The sequence below is a fragment of the Lytechinus variegatus genome, chromosome 17, assembly GCF_018143015.1.
Source record: "Lytechinus variegatus isolate NC3 chromosome 17, Lvar_3.0, whole genome shotgun sequence".
Taxonomy (NCBI): domain Eukaryota; kingdom Metazoa; phylum Echinodermata; class Echinoidea; order Temnopleuroida; family Toxopneustidae; genus Lytechinus; species Lytechinus variegatus.
Genome location: NC_054756.1, coordinates 6,415,726 through 6,441,326, shown reverse-complemented (window position 1 = coordinate 6,441,326; position 25,601 = coordinate 6,415,726). Strand labels below are relative to the sequence as shown.

Genomic DNA, 25,601 nt, shown 5'->3' with positions numbered 1-25,601 from the left:
ATAAGGAGGAAATTCGAGGGTTGAATGTTTACTACCAGTGGATAGGATAAATGTCTGACATTCCATATCTGACCAGAAAAGGGTACCTCGACCGGCTCATTTTAAAAATAAATCAGCATTTATGAAGACTACACCTGACGGGACCAAATTCATCACTTGAGAGAGTAAAATGACCCCAATTATTCCGCCAGTAAAAAATTTAGTTCCTTAGTGGTGATATATCTTTCCAATTTGGAAAAAAGTAAGTTCAGTATGTACCCTCCCTAGAATCAGTGTTAGATTGTCAGTCATATTCATTCATTTTTGTCAATCAGCAATATCAAATTTAAAAATTGAGCAATAGGTTGGCTCGAATGAATATCGTTGGTCTGCCAGTTGCGACTAGGCCCCTGCAACCTATAGGGTTCACAGGCCTAATTCATCTCCCTTAGACTCGTGTGTTAAAGTGGCACTTTAACAGAATTCATAAAAAATAAGGAGGAAAATCGAGGGTTGAATGTTTACTACCAGTGGATAGGATAAATGTCTGACATTCCATATCTGACAAGAAAGGGGTACCTCGACCGGCCCATTTTAAAAATAAATCAGCATTTATGAAGACTACACCTGACGGGACCAAATTCATCACTTGAGAGAGTAAAATGACCCTAATTCTTCCGCCAGTAAAAAATTTAGTTCAACAGTAGTGATATATCTTTCCAATTCGGAAAAAAAGTAAGTTTAGTAGGTACCCTACCTAGAATCAGTGATAGATTGTCAGTCATATTCATTCATTTTTGTCAATCAGCAATATCAAATCTAAAAATTGAGCAATGGGTCGACTCGAATGAATATCTATGGCCTGCCAGTTGTGATAAGGCCCGTGCAACCTTATAGAAGAGTACGTTCAATCACAGAAACGTCGTCAGCTAAGAAACAACAGACAGTTGAGTATAAAGCCCGTCTTGTAATATAGGCAGCCACACATGTGAAAAGAAAAACATGATCAAAGTTCAGTCATCAGTTCACGAGAAAGTAGCCCTTCTTCCCAAGTCCCTACGATGAAAGGTTGTCGCTACGGCAATTCTGCTCAGTACGAGAGGAACCGCAGATTCGGACCGTTGGTACACGCGCTTGGTCGAGCGGCCAGTGGCGCGAAGCTACCATCCGCGGGATTACGGCTGAACGCCTCTAAGTCGGAATCCCAACCGGTACGCGGCAATATATATACCGCCGGCTCCCCGGCCTCGGGAGGCCTGCACTAGCGCCAGCTAGGGACAGGGCCGCATCCCGCGCACTCTGGGTTTCACAGGCTTAATTCATTCCCCATAGACTCATGTGTTAAATTGGCACTTTAAAAAATTCATAAAAAATAAGGATGAAATTCGGGGGTTGAATGTTTACTACCAGTGGATAGGATTTATATCTGGCAATCCATATCTGACCAGAAAAGGGTCCCTCGACCGGCTCATTTTAAAAATAAATTGGCGTGTTTGAAGACACCTTCGGGGGGAGCAGATTCATCACCTCAAACAGCAAAATAGCCCTAATCCTTCCGCCGGTGAAAATATAGTCCAAAATTGGTGATATTTCTTCCCAATTTGGGAAAAGGAAGTTCAGTAATTACCAAAAATAGAATCAGTGTTAGATGGACAATCATATGCATACACTTTGTCTATCAGCCATATCAAAATAAAAAAAATAGCAATGGGTTGGCTCGAATGAATATTTATGGCCTGCCACTAGTGATTAGGCCCGTGAAACCTCTGGACCCGGAGAGTACGAGCTCCGGGCCCTCGATCGCGGATACCATTCCGCCGTGGAAAGGGGAGCAAAATCACTTGCAGACGACTTGGGTATGGATCGAGGTGTCGTGCACAGTAGAGCAGCATCTTCGCTGCGATCTGCTGAAACTACTCCTTCGATCCGAGGGATTTGATTATTGGCTGGTCATGTGTAATCTAACCTTGTATCCCTTTTTTATTCTCTCAGCTAATTTTTAATAATCTTTGTGATGACATACAAAGAAATATCTATTGGATGATATCTCTTCCTTATATTTCCTCTGAATAAAGTAAAAATCTTAGAAATAAACATGTTTCCAATGCAATATATAAGCTCTGCTGTTGGGAGAATACGTGGGTTTGTGAAGTACATGACTTGTAATAACTCAGGAACACCATGACGTGACGTCACCTGAACAGCCCTTTCTCCGTGAAATTACGTTTCCAGCTCTCAAATTTTGGTGGCGTTTCGTTGGTTGAATTGCTATTTTCTTACTTATTCATTACCTGGTTGTAGTTGGATACTATTCTAGAGGTTGAAATCTTTCTATTAATGTGAAAGTCTCAGTTGTTGTGATCGCCTTTTATTATTGTCTACTTTAATAACTCCTGGAAAATATATTAGTAAGCCTATCATAGATGTTGCCGAACATTTGTGACTTCAGATAAATCACCCGTATTTGCAGGGCCCCGTGGATGTTTACCCCCCCCCCCCAAAAAAAAAAAGTAAAGTAAAATAAAAATAAATAAAAATAAGCTTAATAAATAAATAAATAAAATAAAGTAAAATCAGTAAATGAATTGATAAAAATAAATGTATCAAAATAAATAAGTAAAATATTAAAAAAAAACATTCAGAAAAAACATGTTTGTCTTTCTTTCTTCTCATTGATATCTTTGCAGTTATTAATTTTTTATACATAAAAGGTTTGTGGTATATGGCTCTCTCTCTCCCATTTTCTCTATTTGCTTAACATGCTCATGTCGTTCTTGAAAGGCAAATCACTTCCAATACCAACCTACAAATGTATTTTGTGCTCTCCCGGCATTTCTATTTATCTCTCTCTTTCGCTCCTTCTCTGTCTCTATCTCCCATGTGTCTCTTCCTCGTTGTTTCTATTTTTCTATGTTCAGTGTTCAACTTGTATGCAGTAAGTCGTGTTCGATTCTCCTTTTTACTTTCAAAATTAATACAAGGGCAAATATCATACAACCATTATTACCATTATGACTCCTAAAGGCTTACTAACACTTGTCCTAAATGAAACACAAATCACTTTACCTTTTTTCGCCCTTAATCAATTATCTAACTGCAATCACAAATAAAGCACACAAAAAATCACTGTCACACCCATTATCATATATCGTGACATGAAAGGTACAGCAAAATAATCTACACAGACTGCATTTGGGGAGAGGTGACCTTTATTTTGTGGCACTTTAGAAGCAAATGTCGTTCGATCATTGTGATCCAGAAATGATTTATTTTGTGCAGTGTTAATAAACTCAGAGATCTTCCCTAAAATTAATAAACAAGATACATCATATACATATTCTAGAAACACAATCATTACGTTTACAGTTCCACGAGCGTTTTGGATACATACTGCAGGTTCATTAAACATCCCCCTGGAATGAATAATGTATGTAATTCCTGTTTTTTTTTTCAAATCCATTTTTTGACAATAAAAATGTACGTGTAATCCATATGTATGGGAAAATAGTTGAGGCACCAATTACTTTTTTTCTTTTAACATTTCAACACGGAACATGACAAACCTATCCAGTGTATCATACGTCTACCTCTGATTCACACGATTTTTGACCACACAGGCAAAGTCACTCCTTAAGTATGGGGCGTCAAGTGTCTGCCAGTATTTTCCGTCCAAATCACGCCACTCCGTACACAGAATGTGTTTTTATTCAAGCGAAAATCATTTCGTCATGACGCTGTTTTACTTCACATATGACTTTTTTTTATGTCACATGAAATCATTTTCGTCAAGAAGAAATGTAATTGCGTCCACAACATTTATTTCGTACCATACAAAATTAATTTCGTCAAGACGAAATGTAATTTCGTCCACAAAATTTATTTCGTACAAACAAAATAAATTTTGATTAAACGAAATGGCGCACCAAGTATCCGACAGTTAATTCCGTCCAATTCACGTCATTCTGTACACAAAAAAGTTTTCATTCAGACGAAAATCATTTTGTCAAAACGCAGTTTTATTTCGTGTACGAAATCAATTTTGTCTTGACGAAATTAATTTCGTGTGGTACAAAATATAATTTGTTTATGTTATTACACTGCATATTGACGAAATGTTTTTTTTTTATGAGAAAAACAAATTTTGTGTACGGAATGGAGTAATTTCGACGGAATTTTCCACTGGACACTATTTTGTACGCGAAATTACATTCCGCTATAGCAAAATTCATTTCGTGTGGTACGAAATGAATTTTGTAGACTCAATTACATTTCGTCTCAACGAAATTCATTTTGTATAGTACGATATAAATTTTGTAGACACAATTACATTTCATCACGACGAAATTAATTTCTTGTGCCAAAAAATAACTTTCGTATACGAAATAAAACTGCGTCATGTCAAAATGATTTTCTCTGAATAAAAACATATCTTGTGTATGGAATGGCGTGAATTCGACGGAATATACTGGCGGACACTTGGCCCGTTATACTTAAGGACCAACCAAATATGAGTTTGCCTTTTTCTCTTTATTTCAGTGAGCTTCTACCCTTCAGGTTGTATTGTCAAAGGACCTAAACAACCTCATGCACGCTTGGGTAGACTCGTTTACAAGAGTTTTGATTTTTTTTATTAAAAAAATCCGTAGTGATAATATTAACGATTGAGATAACATGGCACTTGGAAGCGAGGTTGCTGGGGGCGATGAAGCACCCCAAAAAATCCCTGGGGCACCTCCAGGTTTTCTGGAAGAGGAGTTAGAATTCAAAACTTTAGCCAAAATTACCTTGATTTTGCATTGAAAACTTTTTTTTTGGCTTGTCAAATTTCTCGGAGCGAATTTGATTTCCATTTTTTTAGTGAAAACCTTTTTTTTTTTGCTTTTCCAATCGACATCAGCACTCCCAAGTAAAAAAAATCGTTCCCAGGGCCCTGTGAAATAAGTTTCACTTCTTATTCCTATTTAAGCAGAACTACTTTGACAAGTTTCTGTGAAAAATAACTTGTCACTTACATTTGTTAATAGTCGTTGTCCAACAATTGAATCAATAATGCCGATTTGTGATTATTCCATTTATATGGGTAGTCACACCATGAACCCATGTAACTACACTCTTAATATCAAGGATTTGAAACAACTCCGTCAATAGTTATCAGTCTAATAATAGATTTAGATAAGACCTTGTGGATTTGTACAAAACGCTTTAAGAAAGGTTTTTAATCTTTTGAGATTTAAAAGTTAAATCGTTAAGATTCAAAACAGACCCAATATTCGGTATATTCACTGTTCAGAGCCGATTTTGTTTTATTCAAACCATTGAAACTTTGAGTGTACAGACCGATCAAAACCAATACGTTATTTTTACCAACATAGCGTCAGTCCTTCTTTAGATTCGATTCGTTGTTATTATTGCATCATGACATGGAACAATATTGTTTGTTGGTATGATTGGTGAAGAGATATAGGATTTTGTCGGGTCCATGACGTCAACTGATGTGTTAATGTGTTATATTTTGTGTTATAGATATTTAGATTCATTCTTTTTCGTTTCACGCTTCCAAAATATAATAAACATGAGTCCAATATATCCCAAATACCACACATATAATCACAACGCAAAATCAACCTTAAATGTGCTTTAAGATGGTGTGTATATACAGGTCTACACAATAACATATATATGCGTGTTTCTTTCTCAAAACGTCATACAATATCGAGTAAAACCAATTATTGTATATTTTTATTTTTCATTCGGTTAATATGTCAGTTGAAAATGAATTTCTCCTATGTCTATCACTGCAGCGAAAATAAATACCAATTATATAATGTGTGTACAAGAAGCCACAATAACAGAACAAAAAACAAGAGTTAGCGAAGTCATTTTGCAAGAAAAAAAAGTAGTAAATTCACCATGTTAACCTTCGAACAATTATATATATTATGAATTTAAGAATTCAACAACAGTTTTAGAATGATGATCTTGAAGAAGAAAAAACATCAACTTGAACCAAGCATATCAAGTTATTAAGTTCCCATGGTAAAATTATATACATCGTGAAGTTCCTAACGTATGAACTTAACTCTGCGTATAGTGTTTTAGTTCATATGAACGACACATGTAATCCATATTCATATAAGTATATACGCGTAAACAGATCCAACAAGAATATACTACGAAGAAATACTACACTTGGCGCAAATTTGGTCTACGATGATCGTACGAAGTCCATATAAACTCATCGTATATTCAACAACATACTACCTCGTGATATATCGTGATCATGTTTATTTTCTTATGATTCATTGTGCGATTTCGCAGGCGCCCTATACCTATCCAAGTCCAAACCTCTTTAATTATGTCAAGTGTACGTGCGCTTGACAACTTACAAAAAAAAATATAAATTATAAGACAGCACCCCCCCCCTGATTTAGTACGACGTTTCTTACGATCATTGATAACATGGTAGGCCTCGTGCGAGGGTCTTGTATGGTATTGACACATTGTTCTCAAACGGCCTACTTCTTTTTGAAGACTGACTGCCAGATACGTCCGAATAAGACTTGACAATCCCGACGGAAAACCTTGTTCAATCGCCAATAAACAAACACGTTGATGAATGAGTTGACTTCATACAGGCGAAACATGATGGCATAAATGGTATGATGTGCGTTAGATCTGCTCATGAATGTTTGCCGCGTTTCAATTGGTATATATCTACCGATAACTAACGGTATCATGCTAATGAGCTGGATACTGGTAATGAAACCGAGTGTTGCCGTCAATTTCTTTTCTGACAGACGGCTGTCTTTTTTGTCATTCTGATCACCACGGTCTATTGCCATCTGTGATGATGGAGCGTTGGGGACCACCGATGCTGAAACTGTCGAAGTGGTAGGATCAGTCACATTAAGGTGTTTGCCAGAGACGGTTTCAAGATTGCATTGTGATCCTGGACTTGTAAAGGACTCGTTTGTAGTTGCAAGCAGAGATGCTTCTTTTGGCGGGACGTTCAAAGATGTATCGATGCATCCAGATAAAGTGCTTCCCGTAACGGGGTACACAACTGGTTGATCCGTTTGGTGGTTGGGCTTGCCAAGCCCAATATCGGCATCTGATTTCTGACCAGGTTCACATGATGCAGTCTCTCCAGAGTTGTTGATATTGGTTTGTGCAAGGTGCGGAGAATGCTTAGTGGTACTTGAAAGTGCCAATTTGCTAGATGGATTGCCAACAAGTCTTGCGTGAACCTTTGACAGGCGACGGAGGGCAAAAATGGTCCGACAATAGAATAAAGATGACGTGCAGATAACGCTAATGGTTAACCCTTGTCCGAAGTATTTATTAAATTTATTGAACCATTCGAGGTCTGACCTGTACATGCAATCTTCGATGAGCCCAACGTAGTGTATCGCCGGAAGAAGTGGTGTCATTGTGATAAACATAAACAGATAAGCGATGGCAACAATGATTATGGCTTGACGGACCTTCGGCCGACGGTGAACGGGAAAACACACCGCTAAGTACCGGTCAATGCTAATAACTACTGTCATCGCCCACTGATTACCTATAAACCATATGTCAATAAACCATTTGATTTTGCAAAAGATGTCACTGGCGACCCATACCTTTAATTTAAGCAGGCATATCATCGAGGAGAGTAAATCGGTGAAAGACAGGCCCATGATGAATATATCTGTTCCGTTCTTTTTCTTCTTTGCAGCGTAAACCGCCAAAATGACTATATTGCTTGGCAGTCCGATGGCGAATATGATTGCGTAAAAAGCATAAAAAACGCTCCGAATGATGGCCATGTTCGATTCAAGTGCTTCTATGGAGCAATCAGGATGCGCCGTTTGCTCCTTGGTTCCTTTGGTAGAGTGGTTGGGGCTACGGCTGATCAACGTTATTTCGAAAATTGCTCGAAGATGGGGTGTATCTTACACGAAGTAAGTGCTTTATATGTGGACACCAGTTCGATAATCTGAATGGATTTCAAACGTCCAATTCAACCTGATCTAGAAGAGAACAGTTTATATAATTGGTGAGGCACAGAAGATATCACAGAAACACCATCCCTCTGTATCTTTGTTTCATGTTGGCTGAGGATCAGTGACGTAATTGCTTGTCTAGTGCAACGCATTGTTTTTCACATTTGTAGCATAGATATATGTATTGCTAAAAGTACAACTGGCTTAGTCCATTAAGTATAGATAAAGAATTAAATAAAACAATAGCTTTAAGAAATATCATTACGCGTGTATTTTCAATTCAACTTTGCTTTTCCCTCAAACTTTTAATAAATATTTGCTTGCAATAATTTTTTTTCAGTCAGTGTAGCTATGATTATTCAAGTGGAAAATGGAGAAGAGTAGAAAATGTAAGAATACTGAATAAAGAAGAGTATTTGGCTATATAGTTGATTATGACCCATTTTCTACAGTCACTAACGCCAACTAAACCTACACCAGGTCAACCAATGATATGCAATTCGGAATGATCTTTGGTCGGTCGTCACTTCGGGCAGAGGCGTCGATCTGGGGGGGGGGGGGGGGGGGGGGCGATCGCCCATCCAATACAAATATTGGATTAAATAGGTGAATAGAATGTCCCGTTTTAAGATCTAAATCTCCAAAGAACTCCCGCTTCGATTTGGAATAACATACATCTTGTCTTTTTATTAAAACGACCATTAAACTGTCGGTTTTTTTTTCAGATCAAAATTTTCAGCTCGCGCTTCGCATCTATTGTTCGTTTAGATACCAATCTTAATAATTGGTACCAAAAATGCTTACAATATCAAGCTTTCAGGTCAGAATATAAAGAAATTTTAGCTCACTCTCGGCACATTGCTTTATTTGTTAAGTGAAATACTATCCTCCTCATGAGTTTCTACAAATAGTCCTAAGCAGGTACGATTTTCCTGTTTTTTAGGTCAGTATACTAACAAAAATTAACCTCGCGCGTCGCGCTCGCATTATTTTTTTGGTGAGATACGTGTCTGTAGTGAGTATATATATATATATGTGTGTGTGTGGGGGGTGTTTTGTACGATTGAGCGCCTCTGGAACGTTGATTTATGATTTTACCCCCCCATCTGAAAAATGGATCGACGCCCCTGACCTCGGGTCATCTTGCCTCTACTTTCTTTTAATACAAACTCACCAGGAGTACCGCGTTCAGTGATATAAACCCGAAGTTGCCCCTTTCTTCATCATAATAAAAGGTACAATACGACCCAAGCATTAGCAAGTGTACAATTCAAGACTCGAAGAAGTTCCTTTGATGAACATGCTACCAGATACCTTCAACTGCATGTTTTATTTCTAGATTTTGTAACGTAATGCCTTACAATCTTTTATGAATGCATAAAGCGATTAGGTACTTTCCATTAATGGACTATATTTCATTGTTCCTAAAATAAAAAAAAGCTCTAATAGCTATGGCTTGGGCTACATTAGGAATAATGAAATTCCATTAATACAGACAAAGAAGGACATTATTCACAAAAACACCTGAAAGGATTAAAATGTGAAATCGGAGACATTGTAAAAATTATTTAAAGGTCATGTCTTTTTTTGTTTATTTCGATTTTTTCCACTGTTCTCCCCGATTTAATGCGCAGTCCAATATTCTTACATTCTTTATTCCATTCGGTATTGTTAAAAAAAATTATTATGAAAAGAGAATCTAATGGCGTTTTGTCATTATAATCCTCTGACTCCAAATCCAAAAGACCCATTAATATAAAAGATTAGAATATTTCATATCAAAGTCGAGTTGGCCTAATACGAGGCTCACATAAATGCATTAGAATAGGAATTATTTCTTTTATGAGGTATTCGACTGTACCAAAAAAAGATCGAATTATTCATACGTCAGTGGTTTATGAGACATTTCAGATTACCATCGAAGCAAGAACATTGGTTGCAAAGATTTGTATCTTTTTAATCTGCTCGACAGAAAGTTGGGGGAAACAATCTAAAATTATCGAAACGCTAAGGTAATTAATAGTTTAAATAAGTTGATTGAGGAAGGAGGGCGAAGAATATATTGAATATTTTGGACAGCCACACCTGAAAAAATCGAAATGACATTATTGAGAGTGTGTGTGAGAGAGAGAAACAGAGAAAGAGAGAGAGAGAAAGATAGGGAGAGGAAGGGGGGAGACGAGTGCTTTAAAATATATCTTGTGATGAATATACTTGGAGAAAACCCAATCATTAAATTTACGCAAAATGCCTCAAACGCTGTACAACAATCATTTAGGAATCTTAGTGGGCATGCACACCCTCGAAATGACTGTTTCAAGACGACAATTAATGAGTAATACAACTGCTCGCTTGCTCATGATTGTGCTTTACTCTTTGGTGTTTTGCACTCACTTTATTTTTCAATTCCAGATTATTCACCTGATCTTGGCAACAAATCTTGACAATCCTTCCAAAACGTCCATTTAGTTTTCAGTAACCGAAAACGTTGATAACCGTATTTACTTTATATAATGTTCGACTGACAATCATTGAGAAATCTTTCTAGCCATGTAAGTCTATTCGCAGTCTCGGAATAACCTGTGGAGCCTTCTGCGGACGTCAGCCATCAGGTAACCTTGGTAGGAAACGTCAAGTATCACCGGTCGTAACCTCTGGAGAGTTAGACGTTTCACTGAGAAGCAAACATGCCAAGCTGCTACTGTCAGGGCACTTGCTCTTTCCAGACTAGACAACTACAACAGCCTCTTCAGCATTCTTGGATTCTTGGCCAGAAGGACTTAGACTGACTTCAGAGACAACGGAACTCAGCTGATAGGCTTTTCTTCTCTGCTCATCTTCGGACTTGCACAAAACCTTTCCGACTGCAGCTCCTTTCATTGCCTGTGACAGACGATAGACTTTTAAATTTTGCTGCTATTAAAGTTATCATGTCTCCCGATCACCGAATTTCGGCTTATATTGATAACACTCGTCGCCCCTCAACATCCGTAATATAGTTCATTAATGAATTTGTTCTTGGGGTAGCCCTAAAGACTTAGCTTTATTGTCACAAATACGATTAGGTATCAGACAATGCCTAAATAAATAAATAATTTCATATGCCATGAAATTTAAATCTCTGCCGTCGATTGCGCCGAAAATCGGTATGAACGTTATCCATAGCATAATTTACAAAACTTTCAGATCAAATTCGGCCAAAATATCATTGCTATCGAATTATACTAATTCATGCATAAAATCGAAAGTTTGCTCAGTTAACTAAATAATGCACCTAAAATGCCATTGTTTGCTTCCCAGACTATTAATAGAAATTTGATCAAATGTACTTTAATAAAATTAAACATCGCATTTATTTTCTTATGTGTTTTATTGTTCATTATCCATGTGGCATTGTCTGTTGTATTGTGTAGTACCACAGAAATACCATAAAAATACCAAAGGAAATTTTTGTAAGGGATATGAGGCAGTCGGGATTTACTCACCTGAGTGTAATGACGCATTAGCGCTTCGCGATGATCGTGTGCTGTAAGCTAGCTATATAGTCTGAGCTCTTGCTCTCTGCCTGTATCCAAGCTTATGGCCGCTTGATATCCTAGATTGAAATACCACATAAAAGCCTCTTCCATGAGCGTGAATCTCTGCATCGTTAATGGGTTAGTTCGTGTGACGTCACATCATGCCTTTAGTCACCGGCTGTGCACAGAAAACTATGAAGAAACTTTGTAATGTGTCAAAAGAACTTTGTAATTGTAAAAGTTATATATGAAACCTAAAACCCTGATTGTTCATATTAATGTAGTTAATATTATAAATATCATTTTGTTGACTTTGATTTGTGAGATATGAGTGGCTACGATGGGTTTATTGAAACGCTCCCCCGGTCGTTGTTATTTTTCGCGGTAGCACACGCGGTTGCGTGCTATATAACTATACATGCACACAGGCACATTGTTTACGTGGAAGATAAGAGGTTGTTCGGGGGTCCGGTCTCCCATAATTTACTTGACTTATCCCTTGTCCATGTTGTCAAGACGGGCCCTTGACATGGCGATCCACGTCTTAATCACTTATTGGTATACAAATTACATGAAGGGAGTTCACTTTAAGTAGATCATGTCTTCAGCGGTGTTTCTGCAAAGCAAACTGTCACTGTTCGCAAACGATTTTACAATGCTACGGTCTGGTAAAAGGCGCATCTTTTGCCGAAGAGTACATTCAATCACAGAAACGTCGTCAGCTAAGAAACAACAGACATGAAAACTTGGCTAAAACTCGAGTTATTTGGCCTATCATCATGGTTATTGTTTTCAATATATCAGAGCACGAAGCCCGTCTTGTGATATAGGCAGCCACACGTGATGAAAAGAAAGATATGATCACAGTTCAGTCATCAGTTCACTAGACGCCAATCCTTCTTCTCAAGTCCCTACGCAGTATATAGGCTAGTCATATGTAATCTAATCTTGTATCTCTTTTTATTCTGTCAGCTAATTTTAAAAAAAAAATTGTGATGACATACAAAAAAATATCCATTGCATGATATCTCTTCCTTATTTTTCCTCTGAATAAAATAAAAAAAAATCTTAGAAATTACCATGTTTCCATCGAAAAATACATATAAGTCAGTTGTTGGGAGAGTACGTTGGTTTGTTAAGTGCATGATATGACGACACCTGGGGAGCGTTTCATGAAAGGACTTGTCGGACGTTTCATCCGACAAGTCCTGTTTTATCCGACAGTTACTATAGTAACAGTGCTTCTCAACCAATCACAATCCAGGAAAGTTGTCAGATCTGACACTTTGTCGGACGAAAATATTGATGAAACGCCCCCCCCCCGAACGGCCCTTTCTCCGTGAAATTACGTTTCCACCTCTCATAATTTGGTTGCGTTCGGTTTGCTACATTTGTTATTTTCTTTTTATATTTGTTACCTGGATGGAGTTAGAAACTATTATTAAGGTTGGAATTTTCTATTGATGTCAAAATCTCAGTTTTGGTGATTGTCTTCTTATGTCTACTTTAATAACTCCTGGAAAAATATATTAGTAAGCCTATTATAGGTGTTGTCGAATATTTGTGACTTGAGATAAATCACCCGTATCGGCTGGGCCCCGTGGATGTTTACTCCTCCCCCCCAAAAAATTAAAATAAAATAAAATAAAAATAAATAAAGTAAAATCGATAAATGAATAAATAAAAATATGAAAATAAATAAGTTTAAAAAAATAAGAAAAACATGTTTGTCTTTCTTTCTTCTCATTGAAATCTTTGCAGTTATTAATTTTTTATACATTCCTTTTATCGATAAAAAGGTTTATGTATATGGCTCTCTCTCTCCCCCCCCCCCCCCCCTCCCCCTCTCTCTCCCATTTTCTCTATTTGCTTAATATGCTCATGCCGTTCTTGAAAGGCAAATCACTTCCAATACCAACCTACAAATGTATTTTGTGCTCTCCCGGCATTTCTATTTATCTCTTTCTTTCTTCTCCCTGTGTTTCTTCCTCTCTCCTTCTATGTCTCCCTCTCCCATGTGTCTCTCCTCGGTGCTTCTATTCTTCTATACTCAGTGTTCAACCTGTATGCAGCAAGTCGTGTTCGATTCTCATTTTTACTTTCAAAATTTACTCAAGGGCAAATGACATACAACCATTATAAACATCATGACTCCAAAAGGCATACTAAAACCTGTCCTAAATGAAACACTTACAAATCCGCTAGATCATTTTGCCCCCTTTAAATTAATCAATTATCTATCTGCAATCACAAATAAAGCAAAAAAGAAAAAATCACAATCATACCAATTTTCATAAATCATGACATGAAAGGTACAGCAAAATAATCTACACAGACTGCATTTGTGGAAAGGTGATCTTTATTTTGCGGCAATTTATAGAAGCAAATGTCGTTCGATCATTGTGATCCAGAAATGATTCATTAGGTGCAGTGTTAATAAACTCAAAGATCTTCCCCCAAATACAAGATACATCATGTACATATTCTAGAAACACAATCATCACTTGAATTTACAGTTCCACGAGCGTTTTGAATACATACGGCAGGTTCAAGAGACATCCCTCCTGGTATGAAATAATGTATGAAATTCCTAGGGTTTTTTTTTCAAATCCATTTTTGAAAAAAAAAAATGTTCGTGCAATCCATATGTATGGGAATGTAGTTGAGGCACCAATTTTTTTTTTAACATTTCAACACTGAACATGAGAAACCTATTGAGTGTATCATATTATTACGTCTACCTCTGATTCACACGATTTTTGACCACACAGTCAAATTTGCTCCTTAAGTAAGGGGCGTCAAGTTTCCGCCAGTATTTTCCGTCCAAACCACGCCACTCCGTACACAAAATATGTTTTTTATTCAGACGCAAATCATTTCGTCATGACGCTGTTTTATTTCATATACATTTTTCCCCACACAAAATCAATTTTGTCGAGCGAAATGTAATTGCGTCCACAACATTTATTTCGTACCATAAAAAAATTAATTTTGTCAAGACGAAATGTGATTGCTTCCACAAAATTTATTTTGTACCATACGAAATTAATTTCATCGAGACGAAATCTAACTGCGTCCACAAAAATTTTATTTCGTACAAACGAAATGAATATTGAATAAACAAAATTGCGCACCAAGTATCCGACAGTAAATTCTGTCCAATTCACGCCATTCCGTACACAAAAAAATTTCATTCACGCGAAAATCATTTTGTCAAAACGCAGTTTTATTTTGTGTACAAAATCAATTTTGTCTCGACGAAATTCACACGTATGGTACAGAATAAAATTTTTTAATGTTATTACACTGCGTATTGACGAAACGTTTTTTTTTTATGAGAAAAACAAATTTTGTTATACGGATTGGAGTAATTTGGACGGAATTTTTCACTGGACACTATTTTGGACATGAAATTACATTCCGCTAAAGCAAAATTCATTTCATGTGGTACGCAATGAATTTTGTAGACTCAATTACATTTCGTCTCAACGAAATTCATTTTGTATAGTACGATATCAATTTTGTAGACACGATTACATTTCTTCTCAACGAAATTCATTTCTTGTGCCAAAAAATAATTTTCGTATACGAAATAAAACTGTGTCATGTCAAAATACGATCACATACGATCGCACCGCACAATTAACCTTAAATGTAATTTAAGATGGTGTGTATACACAGATCTACACAATAAGAGATCTATGCGTGTTTCTTTCTCAAAATGTCATACAATATCGAGTGAAAGCCAATTATTGTACATGTTTATTTTTTCGTTCAGTTAATAATGTCAGTTGAAAATGAATTTATTCTATGTCTATCACTGGCGCGAAAATGATTACCAATTCTATAATGTGTGTGCAAGAAGCCATAATAACAGAACAAAAAACAAGAGTTGGCGAAGTAATTTTACAAGAAAAAAAAGAAGTAAATCCACTATGTTTACCTGCAAACAATGACACATCATGAATTTAAGAATTCAACAAGAGTTTTAGAATGGTGATCTTGAAGAAGAAATAGCAACGTGAACCAAGTATACCAAGTTTTTAAATTCCCACACTATATACATTGTAAGGTTGCTAAATTATGAGCTTAACTCTGCGTACAGTGTTTTAGTTCATATGAATGACACATGTAATCCATATTCATATAAGTATATACGCGTAAACAGATCCAACAAGAATATACTACGAAGAAATACTACACTTGGCGCAAATTTGGTCTACGATGATCGTACGAAGTCCTTATAAACTCATCGTATATTCAACAACATACTACCTCGTGATAGATCGTGATCATGTTTATTTTCTTATGATTCATTGTGCGATTTCGCAGGCGCCCTATACTTGTTCAAGTCCCAACCTCTTTAATAATATCAAGTGTACGTGCGCTTGACAACTTAAAAAAAAACGAAATTATAAGACACTTTTTTTGGACATGAAATTACATTCCGCTATAGCAAAATTCATTTCGTGTGGTACGAAATGAATTTTGTAGACTCAATTACATTTCGTCTCAACGAAATTCATTTTGTATAGTACGATATCAATTTTGTAGACACGATTACATTTCTTCTCAACGAAATTCATTTCTTGTGCCAAAAAATAACTTTCGTATTCGAAATAAGACTGCGTCATGTCAAAATGATTTTCTCTGAATAAAAACATATTTTGTGTATGGAATGGCGTGAATTCGACGGAATATACTGGCGGACACTTAGCCCGTTATACTTAAGGACCAACCAGTCATGGGTTTGCTTTTTTTCTCTTAATAATGAGCTTCTACCCTTCAGGTTGTATTGTCAAAGGACCTAAACAACCTCATGCACGCTTGGGTAGACTCGTTTACAAGAGATTTGTTTTTTTTATTAAAAAAATAATCCGTAGTGATAATATTAACGATAGAAATAACATGGCACTAGGAAGCGAAGGTGCTGGGGGCGATGAAGCACCCCAAAAAAATCATTTGGGCACCCCAGGTTTTCTAGAAGAGGAGTTAGAATTCAAAACTTTAACCAAAATTACCTTGATTTTGTCTTGAAGAACTTTTTGTTGGGGGGAGGGGGGCTTGTCAAATTTCTCGGAACGACTTTGATTTCAATTCATTTAGTGAAAACTTTTTTTTGCTTTTCAAATTTACATCAGCACTCCCAAGTAAACCCAAAAAATCGTTCCCAGGGCCCTGTGAAATAAGTTTCACTTCTTATTCCTATTTAAGCAGAGCTACTTTGACAAGTTTCTGTGAAAAATTAAAAGTCGTTGTCCAACAATTGAATCAATAATGCCGATTTGTGATTATTCTATTATGGGTAGTCACACCACGAACCCAACTACACTCTATTTATCAAGGAGTTGAAACAACTCCGTATGGACTGTTATCATAGTTATCAGTCGAATAATAGATTAAGATTAAAACCTTGTGGATTTGAACAAAACGCTTTAAAAATGGTTTTGAATCCTTTGAGATTTAAAGGTTAAATCGTTAGAATTGAAAATAGACCAAATATTCGGTAGATTCACTGTTCATATCCGATTTGGATTTATTCAAACCTTTGAAACTTCAAGTGTACAGACCGATCAAAACTAGTATGTTATTTTCGCCGACGTAGTGTCGGCCCTTTTTAGATTCGATTCGTTGTTACGATTGCATCATGACATGGAAAAATATTGTTTGTTGGTATCATGGGTGAAGACAATATAGGATTTTGTCGGGTCCATGACGTCAACTGATGTGTCAATGTGATATATTTTGTGTTATAGATATTTAGATTTCATTCTTTTTCGTTTCACGTTTTCAAAATATAATAAACATGACATGACAGAGTCCAATATATTACAAATACCACACATACGATCACACTGCACAATTAACCTTAAATGTAATTTAAGATGGTGTGTATACACAGATCTACACAATAAGAGATCTATGCGTGTTTCTTTCTCAAAATGTCATACAATATCGAGTGAAAGCCAATTATTGTACATGTTTATTTTTTCGTTCAGTTAAATAATATGTCAGTTGAAAATGAATTTATCCTATGTCTATCACTGTGTAATGTGTGTGCAAGAAGCCATAATAACAGAACGAAAAACAAGAGTTGGCGAAGTCATTTTACAAGAAAAAAAAAGAAGTAAATCCACTATGTTCACCTGCAAACAATGACACATCATAAATTTAAGAATTCAACAAGAGTTTTAGAATGGTGATCTTGAAGAAGAAATAGCAACGTGAACCAAGCATACCAAGTTTTTAAATTCCCATGGTAACACTATATACATTGTAAGGTTGCTAAATCATGAGCTTAACTGTGCGTACAGTGTTTTAGTTCATATGACCGATACATGTAATCCATATTCATATAAGTATATACGCGTAAACAGATCCAACAAGAATATACTACGAAGAAATACTACACTTGGCGCAAATTTGGTCTATGATGATCGTACGAAGTCCATATAAACTCATCGTATATTCAACAACATACTACCTCGTGATATATCGTGATCATGTTTATTTTCTTATGATTCATTGTGCGATTTCGCAGGCGCCCTATACTTGTTCAAGTCCCAACCTCTTTAATAATATCAAGTGTACGTGCGCTTGACAACTTAAAAAAAAAATCGAAATTATAGGAGAGCACCCCCCCCCCCTTTCTATTAATTACGACGTTTCCTACGATCATTGATAACATTGGTAGGCCTCGTGCGAGGGTCTTGTATTGTATTAACATATTTATTGTTCTCAAACTGTCTACTTTCTTTTGAAGACTGACTGCCAGATACGTCCGAATAAGACTTGACAATCCCGACGGAAAATCTTGTTCAATCGCCAATAAACAAACACGTTGATGAATGAGTTGACTTCATACAGGCGAAACATGATGGCATAAATTGTATGATGTGTGTTAGATCTGCTCATGAATGCTTGCCGCGTTTCAATGGGTATATATCTACCGATGACATAAGGTATCATGCTAATGAGCTGGATACTGGTAATGACACCGAGTGTTACCGTCAATTTCTTTTCTGACAGACGGCTGTCTTTTTTGTCATTCTGATCACCACGGTCTATTGTCATCTGTGATGATGGAGCGTTGAGGACCACCGATGCTGTCGAAGTGGTAGTCACATCAAGGTGTTTGCCGGAGACGGTTTCAAGATTGCATTGTGATCCTTGACTCGTAGAGGACTCGTTTGCAAGCAGAGATGCTTCTTTTGGCGGGACGTTCAAAGATTTATCGAAGCATCCAGATAAAGTGCTTCCCGGAACGGGGTAAACAGTTGGTTGATCTGTTTGGTGGCTGGGCTTGCCAACATTGACATCTGATTTCTGACCAGGTTCACATGATGCAGTCTCTCCAGAGTTGTTGATATTGGTTTGTGCAAGGTGCGAAGAATACTTAGTGGTACTTGAAAGTGCCAATTTGCTAGATGGATTGCCAACAAGTCTTGCGTGAACCTTTGACAGGCGACGAAGGGCAAAAATTGTCCGACAATAGAATAAAGATGACGTGCAGATAATGCTAATGGTGAGCCCTTGTACAAAGAATTGATCAAACTTATTGAACCATTCGAGGTCTGACCTGTACATGCAGTCTTCGATGAGTTCAACGTAGTGTATCGTCAAAAGACATGGTGTCGTTATCGTAAACATAGACAGATAAGCGATGGCAACAATGATGATGGCTTGACGGACTTTCGGCCGACGGTGAACGGGAAAACACACCGCTAAGTACCGGTCAATGCTAATAATTACTGTCATAATCCACTGATGACCTAAAAACGAAACGTCAATAAACCATTTGATTTTGCAAAAGATGTCGCTGGCGACCCATACCTTTAATTTAAGCAGGCATATCATCGAGTAGAGTAAATCGGTGATAGACAGGCCCATGATGAATACATCTGTTCCGTTCTTTTTCCTCTTTGCAGCGTAAACCGCCAAAATAACTATATTGCTTGGCAGTCCGATTGCGAATATGATTGCGTAAAAAGCATAAAAGACGCTCCGAATGATGGCCATGATTGATTCAAGTGCTTCTCAAGAACAATCAGGATGTGCTGTTGCTCACTGTTTCCGTTGACAGAGGACTGGTTGGGGCCAAGGCTGATGAACGTTACTCCACGAATTTTTCGACGATGGGCTGCATGTAAGGTACACGAATTGTTGTATATAACGACACCAGTTGGATATTCTTGGAATGGGTTTCAAACGTCCAATCCAACATGAGAAGAGATCAGTTTATATAGTTTGTGAGGCGCAGAAGATATCGCTTGAATATTATCATCCTGTACCTTTGTTTCTAATTTCGGCTGACGATAGAAAATCAGTGACGTAGTTGTTTGTCATTTCGACGTTTACCAACCTTCCATTCAATCGCATTCATTATCATATTAATTTTGTAGCATAGATGTAAACTGCTGAAAGTACAACACGCATGGTCCATTAAGTATAAACAACGAATTAAGTGAAGCAGCAGCTTAACATAACTTCATTGTGTGGAGCGTTGTGGCCTAGCGGATTAGTATTCTGACTTTGAAACAGAGGGTCGTGGGTTCGAATCCCAGCCATGGCGTAATTTCCGTCAGCAAGAAACTAATCCACATTGTGCTGCACTCAACCCAGGTGAGGTGAATGGGTACCAGGTAGGAAGAAATTCCTTGAATGCTTCAGCGCCTATGCAGCTCAGCTAAACCTGGGGTAATATTGATAGCAGGGCCCGCAGGTAGAACACTTTTCGAAACTAAAGTGGCTACCCTGGGTTAATATACCTATATCATTACCCGTATTTTTCAAAGTTTTAATATATATTTGGCTTGCAATCGGTAAGTTTTGTTTATTTATTAAAGTAGTCTGATAACTGTCCCCTTCTAACAGCTTGCTACGTATGCCACCAGTAAGATTTATTAGGATTGTCCACATGGGCGGCGGAAGCGGGGGGATGGGGTTGACCTGCCCTTTAACTTTGAAGGGGGGACGATCCCCTTAAATTCTTTTGTGACAACTTTTTTTTCTTGCTTTTAAAAATTTTTGCTGGTCCCCCCCCTTAAATTTTGGTTGATAACCTTTTTTTTTTGCTTGTCAATTTTGTATCCTGCGTCCCCCTAAGTTCACGCGAACCCCCCTAAAATTTAAGGTGATTTTCTTTTTTTTGGCTTGTCAATTTTTTTTTACTTGTGTCCATCCCAAAAGTTCAGGTGGACCCCCCCCTAATTTGTTTTGTTTCCGCTGCCATTGTTTGTCTGCATTCATTCTATTTTGCTAGAATATTTGTCTTCTCTTTTCCATGATATTCTTTAACTACATTAAGAACAGGCACACTTTCTAAATTATGCTTGGACTATATAGGATTTTCTTCTTTTTTGATATTTTTCAGCTTCCTTTTTTTTGGGGGGAAGGCAACACGAACTCCCTCCATGGTATATATGAGTCATGACGGAAAACAATACAATGAATGATGAAATTTTTTTGTTTCACTAGAAAAGCGGACATGATGAGACTAATGGTTTATATTTTAAAAACCTCATAAGGGCAGAAATATCTCCCTAAAGGTATGGGGAACAATAATTTATTAAATATGAAATCGGACATTGTAAAAATTATATAACGCGCATTTTTGTCTCACCTGCATAGCAGAGTGAGACTATAGGCGCCGCTTTTCCGACGGCGGCGGCGGCGCACAGTGGGCCAGAATGAGTTGAGAGTGCGCCAAAATTATATTCCGTTTTAGATTTTTACTTTAACATGTTGATTGTGGGTAATTTTGGGCATAGAATCGACTGATCATAATTTTAAGCCGATATGACGTCACCTTGATACCAAATTTTTTGCTTGGCTACTTAAGATATCTGTGAAAAGACAAATTACACTAGGTAAATTGTGTAGTATATAAACTTTGTGTTATGTGCTACTTTAAAGTTGGCCAGAGTGAATGTTAGTTAACAGGGGCCGCGGAACCGGGGGGGGGGCTGCAGCCCCCCCCCCCCACTTTTTTGAGTAGATACGTTTGAAAAAAATCCCCAAAACGCTGTTTTACAGTCATTTTTTTTAGTTATTTGAGTAGATTGAATAATTCAAACTTGGTATTCCTAATATATGAAATGAACTAAGGAACTCCTATTGTCGGTTTCATTCAAACAATCAAGACAATGGATTTCAAGTTGCTCTGTAAACCCGTGAATAGTACATTGCATACCATTTACTTGCAAAGTACACACGCGCTGCGCCATTCAACTGTTATCTAGCGTAGATATAGACCAATTATTGTGCGCAAGCTTTTCTCCCATCGCATTCACACGAAGGATTGTTCCTGTTTAATCGTTAAAGATAACCAATCCTGAATTTAAGGAATGGATCATTGTGAGGATAAGGAATATGAGGTATGTAGCATTAGAAATACTAAATATTGTGATCAAATAATTTGCAATCTCATTTTCATATTTACAAAATTAATGAATAATATCTGACTGGTCTTCAATGGAGGATCTATCGTATTTATATTACGCTGGATCTAATGTAATCATGTCGAAACCAATCTGCTTTAAACATGTAGATCCAGGTCTACATTTTATTCTGATGAAAATAAGATTTGTTAGTAAAAACTGGTTGCTTGCAGGGTCTTAAAAATTTGAAGTTAAAACTGATAATAAACGTGTCGTGTGGACATTTGATAAAAGTTGTAACTGCGAACATACACCCTCCATGCACCCCCATTCTTATACCTGCTTCTACCAGTTTATTATATGTTCCTATTTAGCCTAAAATTGTCCTGTTTAATATGTTGGGTTTTTTCTCAAAGTGAATGAAAAGTGCTAACCTTATTTTGAACCTCTTTGTGTATCATGAGTATTATATTAAGTAGTCCCTCCCCAACAGTTATCAATGAAAATGTGTTTATACAGCCCTATCTTATGAGTATGGTCCCAGTTCTAAGTTTTCTTGATCATGTATGTTGAATTGTCTTTTGTATAGCCCTAATGTACGATTCAAGAGCTTTGTAGACCAAATGATTTAGCTTTGAGCAATTGCTTAAAAAAACGGAAACCTGTCGTCTTGGTCTACAATATTACCTTGGGAAATTCACTGACGAAAATGTAGTACAGTGCCATCTGCGTCAACGATTCATGCTCCCATTTTACTTTCGTATTAATATTGCATGAAACCTACCATTTTATCTGCTTTTCTTTCTCTTGAAAGTGAGGAGTGGGGTATTTTTGTAGGAAAAGAATAAAAGGATGGACTTATTTTTCATATCTTTTAAAGAAAAAATATTGTAAAATTTGTCTATGCCATTTTGTCTCTGGTTTTATTTAGAAACTGAAAGTTGGTTCCCTTTTCCCTTAATTTTGATAGGTCATGCTAGGTTCGCCTCCCAAAAGGCCCAAAACTCAGCTGAGCATAAAGAATTTCTTCAATCCCAAACAAGCTGAATCGAATGAAAGTCAACAGAAATGTCCATCTACTGCTGATGAAAAAGATATCGCTAGACCATCTACACCAACTAAGTCATTGGAAGCTCCGGAAGTTAGCCTTCCATCTTCAAGCAAAGCTGAGGGTGCCAAATCTAATGAAGAAACAATAATCCCCCTCGAGCCTAACCAGCCACGGAACTTTCAGTTCCCTAAAAAGAGTACAAACAGTTCAAAAGGTCATTTCAGACTGGTTGGTTTGATGAATTTCCATGGTTGCATTACATCGAATCTCAAGATATTGTCCTTTGCCACACCTGCCTACTAGCTGAAAAGGGAAACAAAGTTATTGCCGCTAGAAACAAGGAATATGCTTTTATATCACATGGATTTTCAAACTGGAAGAAAGCCAGAGAAAAATTTCGGGAGCACCAAGTTTCTCACTGCCACAAGTCAGCGGTATCAGCTGTGATTGTTGTTCCTAAGCAGTGCCCAGATGTTGCCGAGATGATGCATAAGAACCTGACTGAGGAAAAGCGAGAAAGTCGGAGAAATGTTGCAAAGATAGTGCAAAACATACAGTTTCTGGGTAGACAAGGACTAGCGCTTCAAGGGAAGGAAGATGCAGACTCAAACGTTCTCCAACTGTATCACCTGAGAGCTACTGATGACCCCCAAATGTTGGATTGGTTAAAGAAGAAAACCAACAAGTACATGTTCCATGATATCCAAAACGAAATGTTAGAGATAATGGCACTTCAGGTATTGAGGGAGGTAGCGTCCTCTATCAGGAACGGTGTATTCTTCTCGATCTTGGCAGACGAATGCACAGACATTTCGAATAAGGGACAACTGACACTTTGCATTAGGTGGATTGATGAAAAGCTTGAACCACAAGAAGAATTCATCGGATTCTATCACATTCCGAACATCAAGGCAGATACTATTGTGGCAGTCATCAAGGATGCAGTCATGAGGATGAATTTGAGCCTGTCGACCTGCCGTGGACAATAAAACGATGCCGGGGGCCAAATGGCTGGTTCACGTCGAGGTGTGGCTCAGCAAATTCTATCAGAGGCACCAAAGGCTCACCCAACACATTGCCATGGACACGCCCTTAATCTGGCAGTATGTGACGCAACGAAGGGTTCCAAGCTCCTATCGGATGCTTTAGATATCACATATGAACTTTGTAAGCTCATTAAGTTTCACCCAAGCGTCAAGGCTTACTAGATCAAATTAAGGCGGACATTAACTTAGAGGCTGCTGGTTTGAAGGTGATTTGTCTAACACGATGGACTGTGCGTGGACAGAGTTTCGATCGCATAATCAAAAATTATGAGGCCCTTTTGATGGAATGGGATGCCTGTCTGGAAGATCGACTTGACTCAGAGATGAGAGCCAGGATCATTGGTGTGAAGTCACAGATGGAGAAGTTTGAATATTTCTTCGCTCTTCACCTGGGTGTCAAGGTATATTCTATGACTGACAATTTGTCAAAGACTTTACAGCAATCATCAATGTCTGCAGCACAAGGGCAGCGCAATGCCAAAATAACGGAGCCCTAGGCAGGATCCGCTGTGACCAGAAGTTCGATAAGCTCTACGAGGATGTACTTCAAAGGTCAACGGAGCTTGGGTTATCTGGACCACAGCTGCCAAGACACAGAAGAAACCCCAAGCGTTTTGAAGTAGGAAGCGGAGAGGGCTCTTTTCCGTCTTCACCGAAGGAATACTACAAGAGGCAATACTTCGAGGTGTTGGATCTTGCTATTGCCGCTATTAACCGTAGGTTTGATCAGCCCGGTTTCCATGCGTATCATCAAATGGAAGAGCTTCTCCTTAAATCTCTACGAGAGGAAGAGATATCTCAGGAGTTGGGTTACTTGGAAAAGAACTATGCTGATGATAATTTTATTAACATTGTAGGGTTAACAGCCCATCTGCCACTTCTTAGTTTGTTGTTGAAGTCTGATACTGAATATGATTGTTTCAATGACATTTACGTGCCTTTGAAGAAACTTGACACGGCTCAAAAGGGGCTGATATCAGAAATCCTAGTCTTGGTCAAGCTCATCCTTGTCAATCCGTCAACCAATGCAGTAGGGGAGAGGTCATTCTCAACGGCGCGTCGGTTGAAGACCTGGTTAAGATCCACCATGAACCAAGGCCGTTTCAATCACCTGGCAGTTCTAAATGTACATAAGGAACGTTCATCATCTCTGGACTTGGTAGCTGTCAGCAACGAGTTTGCCAGCAGAAATGACAGGAGAATGGGAAACCTTGGTGTATTCTCAAAGCAGGACTTTAGTGCACATATCTAATACCTTCATTGCGTACATTGACATGCATAGACACATGGAACACAATGTTAGTAAGGTACCTTAAATATGTTTTTTTTTAATATCATGTACTTTTTTATTGCAGAAACAAAGTATGGGCACAAGTACACTAGCCCCGTCCCCTCTCTTGGGCTCTTTCTCTTCAGCATTATCGTGCTATGACGCAATAAAAAGCTTAAAGGTTTTTCCTCATCATCAGACCCCCCACTTTCAAAACCGTTCCGCGGTCCCTGGTTTATGCCTAAAAAGTGTTTTAAGAGATGCCGAAAATAATTTTTACTTCATCAAAATGATTATTAATTACATTTATAAACAAAAAAAACTTTAAGTCTGAAAGATATTAACCGTGCGTTATCAAGCTGTGTTGACT

At 37.6% G+C, this 25,601-nt stretch overlaps 1 long non-coding RNA gene across 1 annotated transcript; it reads right to left on the bottom strand.

Annotated features, from left to right (window-relative positions):
- Positions 1 to 1,057: 1,057 nt before the first annotated feature.
- LOC121430979 lies at positions 1,058 to 1,917 on the bottom strand. Its single transcript, XR_005972085.1, has 2 exons — positions 1,744 to 1,917; positions 1,058 to 1,276 (listed from the first exon to the last, which is right to left on the bottom strand). It is a non-coding gene; the product is annotated as an uncharacterized LOC121430979 (long non-coding RNA).
- Between the last annotated feature and the right edge of the window lie 23,684 nt (positions 1,918 to 25,601).